The sequence below is a fragment of the Zalophus californianus genome, chromosome 5 (assembly GCF_009762305.2).
Source record: "Zalophus californianus isolate mZalCal1 chromosome 5, mZalCal1.pri.v2, whole genome shotgun sequence".
NCBI classification, from domain to species: domain Eukaryota; kingdom Metazoa; phylum Chordata; class Mammalia; order Carnivora; family Otariidae; genus Zalophus; species Zalophus californianus.
The window spans coordinates 129,193,024-129,207,455 of record NC_045599.1 but is presented as its reverse complement, the minus strand read 5'-3'; the positions used below and the strand labels follow the sequence as shown (position 1 = coordinate 129,207,455).

At 44.8% G+C, this 14,432-nt stretch overlaps 1 protein-coding gene across 3 annotated transcripts in view; it reads left to right on the top strand.

The window, feature by feature from the left end:
- Positions 1-14,432, top strand: part of PDZD2 (PDZ domain containing 2) — a 343,304-nt gene that overhangs the window by 59,550 nt on the left and 269,322 nt on the right. Inside the window, exon 1 of one of the 3 annotated variants that reach the window (XM_027604789.2) lies at positions 3,601-3,691. The exons of the other annotated variants lie outside the window; for them this stretch is intronic. The gene's annotated coding sequence lies outside the window, so the exon portion shown is untranslated. Of the gene's footprint in view, positions 1-3,600; positions 3,692-14,432 lie in introns of those variants that run through there. 3 annotated transcript variants of the gene reach the window in all.

Below are 14,432 nucleotides of genomic sequence, written 5' to 3'. Positions count from 1 at the left end.
CCTGGTCTTCAAGGTCTGCCTCCTCCTCTAAGCTTTGCTCGACCCTCCTAGTTTCTGGAGCTCTATAAACTCAGGCTGAGTGGGTTTCCACCATTAGATACTGCCATGCATTATCAGTTGTCTTTTTATCTGCATATTAATTATTCCTAATTAGGCTATTCGATAAGTAGGTTCTTATATGCCTTGGTATCCTACCTTCCATTTTCTGGTAAGTTGGTGTTTCTCCTGATGATAGTGACTTAAGGTGAGCATCAGAAGAGGATATGAAAATACTGAGTCTATATTTCCCTGTGAAGAGGCATTGAAGGTAGAAATGGGTTAATACCCACCCACAGGCTCAGCTCAGTGGGTTTTGCCAGGAGAGTTTGCCTGGAGGGGAAACAAGGATGGGCAGCCAGGGCCGAAGCACAGCTGTTGGTCAGGCAGCCCCAGGTGCTGGCTCTGGCTAAGGATGTTGGGTGCCTGTGCTGCTTTGCTGCACAGGTAACTCCTCGTGACGTGTCCTGGGTTCCACGTGTGTCTAGGCTCCTGTGCTTGTCGTTGTTGCCTGTTGTTTGAATTATCAGTCTGTAAAGTTTTAAGTCAATATTCTGGTAGGTGGATCGGGGATGTTTAAAGACTCCAGAGAGAGAAACAGTGTGACGAAGGAGGCAAGAGAAGCTTTTGGGGGTCTTGCGGGATGGGAGTGGTGATTAAGCATCCCTGTTTTTCAGTCTCACACATCCCAAGAAGAGTGTGTCCCTTCTTGCCCTGGGGGTTTAGTGTTCATCGGGTACTCATGCTCCCATAGCTGGAGCTCGAAACGGAGAAAATGGATTTGGCAGAATTCCTTTGTGTATTGTCTGTTTGGGCATATAAAACTCATAGAGAGACCTGTAAAGAAACAGACATCATAATTTATGTTACTTTATACATAATAAATAAAATATCTAAATCTGTAGAGCCTGGGTTGATCCAGGGTGAGTGGGGTGTAGGAAAAGTCAATATCTAATTTGGAGCCAGGCTCTTAGATGCCTCTTTCTTGTCTGTTTCTCTTAGGTCTCTAGCAGAGAGGACCTTAGAGCATTTTTTCAGGATTAGATTGGTTCCTCCTGGAGATAAACACACACAGTACCTGGGAAGGGTCCTAGCTCTGCAGATGCCAACGGTTAAGGCATGCTTCTTCCTCGTCCAGTGATGTGGTTTCTCAGCATTCCCACTGTGTCACCTTGTGTATATCCAGGAACCAAATATAATCAGGATATTTTTTCTGATCATTAAAATACAGAGGCAATTAATAGCATTCATAATATATCAGAAACTGGGTGAGATCTTAAAGTGTACTCAGACTCATGAAAAACAACAAAAGAAGATGAAATTTTATGTGCAGCCCAACCATATAGTTGAATGAATTTCATTTTATTGTCTTTTTTGATAATTGGTCATCTAAATATTGTAAAAAATCCATTTTGCCCATCACTGAGAACAACAGCAATTACAGCTATAATTATTTGAATGTTCACTTGATACCAGATGTTGTGGCATGTGCTTTATGTACCCATGATCTCATGTCACTTTGCATGATTAATGGGAGCTTCTGATGCCACCATTAAGAAATAAACCTCATAAAAAGAATGCTTCCTTCATCTCCTTGTGTTGATGGTTTGCATGGCTTTAATAAAGTCGTTCCTGATGCAGCAGGTGTTAACTGGATCATTCCATGTTCTCCCACTTGTGCAAGGCTCTGCAGGGCATAAGGTGAGGGCCATTCTGCTTTTTCCTTGCTCTTTATTCTTGCCCCAAACCCATAAATTCACGTTAGATTGGGGACTGCCTGGTTACGGATGTGTTCCATCTTCTCCCCAAACTAGCTTTTTCTATCACTTCCATTCAATTTTAACATAATGATAGAACTAACACCTCTTGTCTCTCTTTTGAGGATGTACTTTGTACTGCTTGGGAAGGAACCCGTTGTTAATTTACAGTTACTGAATGCTTCTTTATGTTTAACCATCTGTTTTAAAATGTACCCAGGATTTGTTTGCATCGCTGTACAGTAAGACACACAGACACAGGAATGCCAGTCATGATGGAAGTTTATATGCACAGATCCCTAGAAACAGGAGGTATGCGTGCCACACAGGGCCACATGGGGAAGCACCAGAGTTAGTCAGGAGGCAGAAGAAGAGTGAAGGGAAAGAGGAGGTAAAAGCCTTTATTGTGGTTTTACCAGGAAGAAATGGGTGAGGCAGGTAAATAAGCTCAGGACTGGCTAGTTTGAATAATTTCAGTGGGCTCCAAGGTATGGGGACTGCCCCAGGTTGTCTGGCGTGACTAGAGTCATTAGGCTCTGAGGTGATTTAGGGCAGCTGTCGACATGTGAGAGCTCGGTAAAGGGGGTAGTTGGCAATACAGATTCTGGACTGGTTGGTTTGCATAGGAGGGGTGTATGTACTCTCAGGCAACTAGTTTGCTTTCTCTAAGAATTTGCCAGCCCTGGGAGTCATCAAGGACCCAGATGCCAGAGCATCAGGAATATAGAAAAAAAGAAAATATAACACCTTCCTTTAAAACATTTATCCAAGAGACAATAAATATGTGTGTCTGGTATATAGAAAAAAAGAAAATATAACACCTTCCTTTAAAACATTTATCCAAGAGACAATAAATATGTGTGTCTGGTGCGTGCAGTTCTAGAGCAGACGTAGTCCTTGAACCAGTCCTGGCCGCACGGTGGGCCCTCAGTTAGTGCTGGGTAGGTGAGTGCTGAATGAACGCTGCAAACTTGTGCCTGCAGTATGTCGGAGTGCCTACGTGCTGCTCTGCCCTCAGGGAGGATACAGTCTATTGGAGAAAGAAACACATAAGTATAATATGATAATTGCCATAATAAAAGCTCTAATTATCTTCAGACCTCCTCCTCCGGGAGTCCCTGTGGCCAGAGAATGAGCTCTTGGTCTCTCCAGCCATTTAAGCCAGAACTCCAGTGATCCTGGAGTGATCCTGGCTCCTCCCTGTCTTCACCCCCCACCCCGGAACCCCTTCCCAGCCATCAAGTTCTGTTCGTTCTACCTTCTACGTCTATCGCCAAGTACACCCTTGCTTCTCCATCTCACCAACTGCAGAGAGAGACGCCACGTGGCCGCGCGGACGGAAAACCACTGCCCTCCAGCTTTCTCACACACCCTCCCAGAGGCCTCCTAGAGTCAGAGCGGGTGGGACACCCCCACTGCCGTCTGTCCTCTGTTACACACACTAATCCGGGGCAGCTGCGCGCCCCGCTGGGCGTCTGGGAGGGGAGCTGCGCGGGAGGGGCGCCCAGTGGGGTGAGGCGGGAGCCCTCCACCCACAGGGGCTTAGCCACCCAGAGAGGCGCTCATCCCTGTAAACCACTGTCTCTGGCAGGGGCCCAGGGCCAGCACAGGGCCGGGGACAATTCTGAGGTCCCTGGGCCCCTCTCGTCTCCTCTTGGTGTGTCCCCTTCCTGAGGGGCCTGGTGCCCGCGGACTGTGCCGCCAGCCCCCCCTGTGTAACTCAGTCAGGTGAATGGAATTTAACGGTCACTCCTCCTGTTGGTATTTGTGCCGGGGAAGGAGCGCTGCGCGTGGCACGAAGGGATACGTTTCTGATGGAAGTGGCGAGTGGAGAGTCTGTCGGTTTGCGGAGGACGTCCATGCGGTTATGATTTGCTCCCCCACCTCTCCAGCCAGGGGTAGGAGAACAAGCTGAGGGGGAAGAAGGTTGACAGCCAGAGGCTCCAGTTTACGTCCCCTTGCCCGGGTCTGCGAGCTCTGAGAGCAGTTAGGAGGCCCAGAAGGAAGGTGTATTCGTTTGTTAGGGCCGTCCTAACAGGATACCAGACGGGGAGGCCCAAACAATGGTATCTATTCTCTCACAGTTCTGGAGGCAGGTAGCTCACGATCAAGATGTCAGCAGGTTTGGTTTCCCCGGAGGCCTCCCCTTAGTTTGCGGATGGCTTGCCTCCATGGATCCTCACATTGTGGTTCCCTGTGCATGCATGCCCCTGGTGTCTCTCTGCGTGTCTAAATTTCCTCTTCTCAGGACACCACGCATATTGGATTAGGGCCCACCCTAATGGCCTCATTTTACCTAAACCCTCTCTTTAAATGCCCTGCTTCCAAATACAGTCGCATTCTGAGGTATTGGAGGTTAGGGCTTCAACATGTGAATTTCGGAGGACACAGTTCAGTGCACAAGAGAAGGGTAGTACAGTAGAAATTTAGAACTGAAATTCTCAAAAAAAGTTCAGGTAGCCAAGAATGGTGTCCCTTCTGTGCCATGTTGAATCAGTGGGTTCTGTTATATGAACTAAGAACTTCACTAGCAGAAAATAGGATTTGTATTAAGTGTGTAATCGATAGTCCCAGTGAACAAAACGAGCATGCGGAAAGGGGAAATTGTTGAACTAAGCAGACTAGCACTTTTGAGTTTTCACTGCAATAGTTGCTTACTTGCTCAATGACTGTTTCATCCACTGCCCTTGCTGACAACATAGTAGCAGGTGCCGGAGATTTTTGAACTTTCTGACTGAAAGCCTGAAACTGACAAAATTCCATGTACTGAATACATTTTCTATATGTATTTGGAAAAACTCCCTATTATTCAGTGCTAGCAATGGAAACATCACCAATATTCCAGAGGAACATAGTTTGGGAAGCTACATTCTTGTGTATCTTCTCTAGTTAGTCAGAAGACTTATGGGACAAATAACGCTTCGATGATCACCGAAAGAAAGGGGATTTAAAAGGCTAATTATTTGCAGTCTGCCTTCTGCATCCATCTTTTCATGTATTCCACATCATTGAGCACTTTCAATAATGTTTAAATCAATTATCTGGTAGGGGAGAGGGGAATGCATGTAACACTTTGCTAGGCAGTAGTGATAGAGAAGTGAATGGGGTTCCATCCTTGCCTTGAGGACCTCACGATGTCAGTTAAGACTTTTGGCTGTAAACGACAGAGTGCATTCTAGCTGGGTTAGAGCAGAGAAGCAATTTCTTAAAGAAGCTTTAGCAGAGGAGGAACTGGCTTGGGAGCAAAGCAGCCAATCTGGGCAATGCACTGCTCGAGTGGTGACCCTTCTACCCCTATTGGTGCATGGGCACCAAGGCTTGACATTGGGCACATGGCTGGAAGATTCCCAGCTGCTGTTGTCTTTGAGAGTTGGATGTCTGCAGCCGCCTTTGCCAGAATGGCTTCCACAAGGCAACCCCTGCTTCATGCTTCTTACATCTGATTGGCAAGGGAAGCTTAGAAAGCAGGTTTCTGCCTTCCACCTTAAAGATGTGTGGAATCAAGAGATGGGAAATTCTGCAAACACAGGAAAGGTGTCAGAAAGCGTTGGGAAGACAAAAAGTGTGGCAGATGTCGACTCTAAGCTTCTAGTCTAATGGAGGGAACAGATGTATATTCAGAAATTGGTGGGAAAAGTGTTACAATTAAGATAGGCTTACGACAACGATGGAGACCAGAAAAGGAGTTGTTGACAGCCTGGAGTGGTCAGAGAAGGCTTCCTGGAGGAGGTGAGCTCACCTTGATGGATGAACTAAGAGGCGGGCAGCTTGGAGCCAAATGAAAACAGGAACCCTCACTGTCTGACTTTAAACATGCCTCCACAGTGAGCGTGCCAGATTTTAAAAATGGAAACCTGCTGAAACAAAAAGAAAAGGCAGATTGGAATCGGAATGCGTTAGTGGAGGACTCATGTGAGAGCTGGCTGGGAAATGCTCAGGGCATCCTGCATGGGCTGTCTGCATGATCTACTTGGCTTGTGCCCTTTTCCCTCCCAACTCCACTGCCTTCAGACGTCCTCATAGGTTATGGCTTCTAGGAGGAGACATGCTATGCATTTTCAGAGGGTTTTTTTTTTTTTTTGGAAATACAAAGCCTGACTCCAAAGGAGTAGCTCTTTTTTCTTTCTTAAAAATAATGTTATTATAAAAGTAATAAGAAAAGTATAGAGTGGAAAGTGCAAGTCCTTTCGATAACTATCATTTATATGTTTATATAGTATCTTTTTAAAAAAATCTCAAATGCAATCAACTTACACCTGCTTTGCACCATGTTTCCCCACTTCCCATATCTTAGATTTCTTAAAAAGTGAGTCTTCGTTGCATTTGGTCAATAAATATTTATTAATGATGAGGAGGCAAAGACTATGGGTCTCTTTAAGGCTGAGGTTGGTTTCGAAAGTTGAAATATGGAGCCCCCCTCCTCCCTATATCTGTTTCTCCTGCATTTCCCCATCTTGGTAAATGATATCCTGTAGCAATTGCCTTTGTGCGGGAACTTAGCCACCAGCCTTCATTCCTCCCTCTACCGCCCCACAGCCTTCCGTTGGCAGGTCCTGCCGGCTCTACCTGCACAATCCCCTGCCCCCTGCTGCCCTCCCCACACAAGGAATCTTCATCTCATGCCTGGTCCAGGGCTTCCTGAGCAGTGCCCTGCTTCTGGTTATTGGTTTTCTCTAGTCTGTTCTTCACACGGTAGCCAAAGGATATTTCAAAACGGAAGTGATTTTCTGTTATGTAAAACTTCCCAGGGCTGGCGCCCCATGGCTCTCAGACAGAATTCAAGGTCTTGCATTTTACGGCGACTGACCCCACTGCACATCCTTCGCCCTCCCACCATCAGCTGGGGACAGTGGTCAGTTCTCAAGCATGCCCTGAGGTTCCCCATGCAGGACCCCCCCTATCCTCTCCACAAAGAGCCACACTAGGGAGCTCGTTTCTTCTTATCTTTTAGGTCTCGGCTTAAATGGCACTTCCTCCAAGTGCATTCCCCTGATTTTTGGTCTAAATAATGCTCCTTCCAACCTGGTATTTTCTTACTGCGGCTTCCTATTTATTTCTCTCTGGCACTTAACACAGTCATCTACATTTTTCTGGTTTACTTATCTTCTATCACTCCTCCTAGAATCTAAGTTATGAGGCGGTGGGGATCTTATCTGCCTTGCCGGCTCTGTGTCCACAGCCTCTGGCCCAGAGCGCTCAATAAATGTTTCATGAAGGAATGAAACAATCTGGGACCTTCCAGCCCTCTACCAGACCTCTTCCCATTCTGCCTTCGAGGCGTGCTCTCTCCATTCCTACCAATAGTCTCAAACTTATCCCAGGCTGTCCCCCACCCACCCCTGCCACACACACACCTGCTGCAGACACTGGGGGATTCCCAGGCTTTGTGCTTCTCCTATCCCGTGCTCCGCTATGGCAGCCAAATATGGGTGACCCACATTTCATCCTCCTATGTCTTGGTGAGACCGACCCATCCCCCAGGTCTCTGCTGCCTGCTATCTGAGTAATAGATGATAAAATAGGCTCCCATGGGCTTCCCCTGCAGGTGTGTGAGAAAGTAGAAAGAGCTCTGAATCTGGAGGCAACTGAGGTTTGGAGATCTACCCCTCCCCTCCCTATGTAACTGGGAAACTCACTGTATCTTGAGCTTCCCTTTGCTCGTCTTCTAGCAGAGTTCCCTGTGCCAGGCTTCTTACAGGGCCATTGAGTGATGTTTGCGCATGCCCGTCGCCAGCTCTAAGTGTGCTGTAGCTGGAGTTTGTCCGGCACGAGTAGGTTGTCACTGAAAATGCGAAGTGTAGACTTGAAGAAGAGAGAGCCTGATCAAACCCGTTGACTGGACAAAGTTTCTATACCCTTCAATACCCCTTTAAATCAGTGTTCAGGGGAGGTGAAGGCTTGGTCCTGTACACTCAGCTATGGCCCAGAGTACTGGTTTGGCCAACAAAAATATCCACCATTTGAATAGTAAAGAGCCAAATGAAAGCTCCCTAGCAAATAATAGATGTTGGCTGATTGTCAGTAGACTTGGGCTCTATTTCTTCATTTTGGTGAGATATCATTTGGGTCTTTTTGAGAGTAAGGTTAGTTGAAATTCTTCTTTCTTCCAATACTGTCTTTCACATTGAATATGCAAGCCTGCTCTCAATGAAGCTGAGCTCTTACTATAAGATCAACCAAGAAATGGTCTCTGACCACCTATGGGCATCTACTGTAGTCACAAGGAAATCTAAGATTCCCTCTCTGCCCCTAAGGCAGGGTTTCTCAGCCTCAGTACTACTGACATTTTATGTGGGATAATTCTCTGTGTCCCCATGAGGGGACTGTCCTGGGGGTTGCAGGATGCTTAACAGCATCCTCTGGCCTCTGTCCACTAGATGCAAGTAGCACAAGACCCCGAACCCCCCACTCCCTGCCACACACACACTAATGACAGCCAAATGTGTCTCCAGACATTGCCAAACGTCCCCTGGGGGCAAAATCCCTCCCTCTTTGAGAACCACTGCCCTGAGGGAAGTAATTGTCCAGTAAATGAGATGGACTTAAAGAATTCTAAAGACAAGTGTACTTTAAGCTGAATGTAAAACACGAATGTACTTAATGCAGGTCACCTGACTGTCTGGGTGTTGACGGGCACTTGATTTTGGACATGGCAAGTGCTAATAGTGGTGGGGTGAAGATGGTACTTGGCCACACCTGATATGATGCTTCTTTATAACTTTTATTTAGCCTAGGAATATTCAGGGATTTGCATGCTGCTTGGTGGCAAAGATTAGTTTGCCTTAACAAATGCAATGTCCATGAAATTAAACTTCATTTATAAAATGACTAATAACTGGGTTGTTGGGAGGATTGAGCTAGTTCGCGCAGTATACTCCGTCTCTAATTTATAGTGATCTTTATGAATTGTTATTAATTTCTCTGTCCTGTGGTATTTATATTATAGCTATTATAGAATGTACATCTTCCATGTTCTATTAACTTTATCTGTATCCCATTTGATGCTCAGAATGACCATGCACAATAGAGGGCATGATGCCCATTTTATAATGGAAGAAGCGAGGTTTGGAAAGATTTAGTGTCTTGTCAGGGTCACACAGCCTGTACAGGGTGGAGACAGTATTTGAACTCACATTTTCTACTTTCAAGGACTGCATTTCCACTGCACTGGAAGGAATGAGAGCTTAGGAGTTCAAGGTCTGTCCCCAACATTTTTCTTCCATCTGCCAACTTAAGAACGATCTCTTCACCTAAGGGTTGTTTTCAATATACGTGGCTTCTCCACGCAAAGGGATTGCACCTTCCAAGATGACAAAGACTGTATCTTGTAACTCTTTCTATCTCAAGCATCACACACAGACTTGATGCTTAATAAATATTTGCTGTTTGATTTTTCTTAACACCTGTCTGCTTCTAGCAAGACTTAGTTGAGGAGAAGTAAAAACTCTTCGTGTTTCCTAAGGAATGGAAATTTGTCTTGCAAGTTAGCTCCAAGGATGAATTATTTCTTCTTACCCTCTAATACTGGACGCCATGAGGAGCAACTGTTTTGACAAGAGGTATAGAACAATATTGCCACTTTTCACATACATTGATCACTCTTTCTGCAGGGCCTGACTGCATTACCTGGGAGGGATGGATGCATGTGATTCTGACTCAAAGTTCATCTCTGTTCAGCTTGGACACAGGAGAGGGTCAGCTGTCTGTGCTGTCATAAGGAGGACAATTCAGCCAAGGAAGAAATAACTACTCCAGAAAGCCAAGCCACCAATAGGGGTGTGTGTGTCTGTGTCTGTGTGTGTGTGTGTGTGTGTGTGTGTGTGTGTGTGTGTGTGTGTGAGAGAGAGAGAGAGAGAGAGAGAGAGAGGGAATTGGGATTTGAGGGGGAGAAATCTTTACCTGGTGATTGGGTAAGGGGGTCCTCCTACTCAACAGACCTCAGGAATCAGTGTTTTCAGGCATATCCTGGAATAAGTCTCAAAGTAAGAAAGCCACTAGCTCTGTCATGGGATGAACCATGAAGTTATTTACATTTTGTAATGTTTTATAAACTGAGGATGTCTTAGTTATCTGGGTTCCATTGATGTGTTTTCACTCTCAAGTGATAAAAGAGCTTTTGGGGTGGATATTTGGGTGATGATTCTCATGACCAAGCTAACTGCTGGATCTGCCTAAATGAAATTGTTGATTTTGAGGCCTTCAAATACTGTTGGGTCTTCTGGAGGTTGTGTATATCATAATAGGTCTAGAGTGAATGCCTTTGCTTTATTTCCAGGTTAGGGGAAAACACTACTCCAGCCTTTGTTTGAGGTCCCAGAGTGTTTTCAAGCTTAAAATTCTTGGCCTTCTGACTTGCAAGTGATTGATTTACATCCTAAGAACCTTTTCAGAGTGGCTAGTGTTTTTTTATTATTTTTTTTAATTTTTTATTGTTATGTTAATCACCATATATTACATAATTTGTTTTGGTGTACTGTTCCATGATTCATTGTTTGTTCATAACACCCAGTGCTCCATGCAGAATGTGCCCTCCTCAATACCCATCACCAGGCTAACCCATCCCCCCAGCCCCTCCCCTCTAGAACCCTCAGTTTGTTTTTCAGAGTCCATCATCTCTCCTGGTTTGTCTCCCCCTCTGACTTACTCCCCTTCATTCTTCCTCTCCTGCTATCTTCTTCTTTCTCTTTTTTCTTAAAATATGTTGCGTTATTTGTTTCAGAAGTACAGATCTGTGATTCAACAGTCTTACACAATTCACAGCGCTCACCGTAGCACATATCTTCCCCAGTGTCCATCACCCAGCCACCCCATCCCTCCCACCCCCGACCACTCCAGCAACCCTCAGTTTGTTCCTGAGATTAAGAATTCCTCATATCAGTGAGGTCATATGATACATGTCTTTCTCTGATTGACTTATTTCACTCAGCATAACACCCTCCAGTTCCATCCACGTCGTTGCAAATGGCAAGATCTCATTCCTTTTGATGGCTGCATAATATTCCATTGTGTATATATACCACATCTTCTTTATCCATTCATCTGTCGATGGACATCTTGGCTCTTTCCACAGTTTGGCTATTGTGGACATTGCTGCTATAAACATTGGGGTGCACGTACCCCTTCGGGTCCCTACATTTGTATCTTTGGGGTAAATACCCAGTAGTGCAATTGCTGGATCGAATGGTAGCTCTAATTTCAACTGTTTGAGGAACCTCCATACTGTTTTCCAGAGGGGTTGCACCAGCTTGCATTCCTACCAACAGTGTAGGAGGGTTCCCCTTTCTCCACATCCCCGCCAACATCTGTCGTTCCCTGACTTGTTAATTTTACAGAGTGGCTAGTGTTTTAATTGATTTTGTTCTAGTTGTTTTATTTTAAATTTCCAAATCCAGGAAATGACTATGGGTTGGGCATGCCTTGTTAAGAGGCCCAGAATGAAGGGGCCCTCATATTTTCCTGGTGACCTGGGTGTGCACGCCTGCTCACTCAGCATTGGTTTTATTTATTTTTTATTAAGGTAAAATTCACATAACATAAAATTACAGTTCAGTGATGTTTCATACATTCATAATGTATACCCATAACCTTTGTCTAGTTCCAAAATACTTTTATCACTGCTCTGAAGGAGATTTTATGCCCACTAAATGGTCATTCCCCATTAGGGGGGGGAATTTAGGGAGAGGAATAACCTCTCCCTAAATCTCTGGCAATGACTAATCTGCTCTCTGTCTGTGGATTCAACTATTCTAGATATTTCACATAAGTGGAATCATTCAGTATATGGCCTTTGGTATCTGGCTTCTTTCACTTAGCATCCTGTTTTTGAGGTTCATCCATGCTGTAGCATGGATCAGAACCTCATTCCTTTTATATGGCTGAATAATATCCCATTACATGGATAGCCCACATTTTGTTTTCCATTCAGCTGTTGATGGACATTTGGGTCGTTTCTACCTTTTGGTTTTGGTGAATAGCAGTGCTATGAATATTCACATGTAAGTATTTGTTTGAATACCTGTTTTCAGTTCTTAAGGGTAGATAGTTATGAACGGAATTACTCAGTAATATGGTAATTCTGTGTTTAACATTTTGAGAATTCAGCTTTAGTTTTGATGGTTTAGCTCCTGATTGGCTGTTGGGGCCATTAGAGAGGCATTGCTAGACTCAATGGAATCTGATAGTTCAAAAGAGCCTTGAAGATCATTTAATCTATCTTCTCACCCATCCCGAGAAGTCTAACTACAGGGAACATTATAGAAGCCCCTCTACCCACTCCATGCACAACTCTAGAGCAGAGGGGCACTACCTCCCAAGAATGGCCAGTCCATTTTTGGCCAGTGCCATCTGTTGGCTTGTCCTAGTTCTACCCTATAAAGAAAGTGTTTGTTTATTGTTTGTTTGTTTTTAACCTGTAATCCACAGACTCTTGGGATTTATCCACAGATGAGCTTTGGTGTGGAGAGGTGGGAGAACAGTTTAACTGTCATTACTCTGCAGGGGATTCCTGAACCCCTATTCTGGAGTGACCCCCAATAATGCTGTCTCTCTCTTCTACCCATGAGCCTTCAAAAGTTTGCTGGCAGACCACTGCTTGATTGAGAGCTGCCCTCTGCTTACCTCGATGCAAAGATCAGCAAAGGGTGACGTTTTCCCAAATATCCACCTGTAAGTGGACAGAACCCAGGGTGGAAAGCTATGCAGAAGGAGGTGAGAGGCTGAAGAGAATGGCAAGTCCCTGGCATGGGCCCTGCTGCCTGTGACCTTGGTCACTTGTGGCTTACTGCAGATGTGTATGGCATTCGCTGTCTAACAGATTATTTTGTTTGGAGAGGCCTTTTCTGGAAAAACTGAGAAAGTCCTTGAAAGTTACACAGTTTAAGATGTTCATAGAGTGGGAAAAATAACATGTTAGCTCTTTTTTTAAATAAATTCGTTATAGAAGTATAACATACATAAAGAAGGTGCACAATCATAAGAGTACATTCTATGTGATTCCGTTTATATGAAGTATAATAACAGAATGTATCTATGGTATTAGAAGTCACAATCTTCAGGTGGATTGTACCTGGAAGGGAGCACAAGGGGTGCCCCTGAGCTGCTGATTATGTTTCAGTTCTTGATTGGAAACAACTCCTCGTCATTTATCAAAACCCCAAACAGTACTGAGTATGCACCCAACTGAGAATAGAGAAGTCCTGGGGTTATTGTGGTTTGGGCCTGCTGTTTGGGGATACCCTTTGTTTCTGTCTTCCCGGCAACCTTTCCCCATCTCTTGCTCTGGAGTGTGCCCTTCCTCACTCTCAGTCCAGGTGTCGCGTGTGGTCTGTCCCATCCTCTAGCTCCAGGGGCCGGGGCCTAACTCAGAGACTAGTTAAATCATAGGCACATGGTCCAAGTCAGACAATGAGAATCCATCCTGGGACTTTTGCTAGAACCTCTGAGAAAGAGACACATGCTCTCAGCTGAGGTTTCTAAGCCTGTAGAACGTAAGCTTGGGCTGCTGGTGTCCAACTTTGCTACCATGTGCAGAGTGCCCACTGGAAATGAAGCCAGCGCAGAAGACAGAAAAGTCCAGATTCCTGATGACAGCATATATGGATCTAGCCATGTTGAAAGCTATCTCCGTTCCCCATGGACTTTACATTTTTATGTGTCAATAAATTCCTTTTGCTGCTTCTGCTCTTCAGATGGGGTTTCTCTCCCTTGCCTCCCATGGTTCTACTAGCTGAAACAGATTTGCTTCTCTATCAGTCAAAACCATTAAATAGGGGGGAGCATCTGGGTGGCTCAGTCAGTTGAGCATCTGACTCTTGGCTTTGGCTCAGGTCATGATCTCGGGGTCGTGGGATCAAGCCCCATGTCAGGCTCCTCGTTTGGCAGGGAGTCTGCTTGAGATTCTCTCCCTTTCCCTCTTCCCCTTCCCCCATTCATGCTCACATGTGCTCTCTCTCACTCTAAAATAAATAAATAAAATCTTAAAAAAAAACAACAACAACATTAGATGTACTTGTCCAAATTTGACTTCTTCCACTGTGGCACTTAGTCTCTCTGTGAGCCCCCATGAGTGCAGTGGTAGCTCCAAATTGTGGTTGGAGGTGGAGACATTGGGGGGACTTTTGGGTTTGAGGGGACTTGTTGTGAAGTTGTGTTGCCATAGGTCCCACACTGTTTTTGCCTAGTGTGCTTGTTTGGGATGGCCTGGGGGTGCTTGTTGCTATTACTGGGTCACTGCTTCCTTCCATTTTCCTGGTCCTTGGCTCTTGATGCCCTTTTCTAGCTATAAGACAGAGGTAAAAGAGATGAGATCACATGGCTTGGTGGGAGTTTATCAAGCTGCTGGAAATAGCCAAGAAGGGCACAACAATGACCTCCTATTACCCATTTTATATAAACTTTGTATTTTAAAATATCCCAAATTATAAAGTACACAAAATAATTCTAAGGTAACAGTTTTGGAATAAAACTGTTAAGGTGGTCCTATCTGGGGGGATCGGAATCACCTAAATTGGAGGTATATCTAATAGTATCTTGTGTTTTGCTGCATAGATTTTCAACTATTATTAGCTGGATGGAAAATACTCTTCAATAAAATATTTAACGATTTATATGATTTATGATAACTTTGTAAGTAAACAAAAG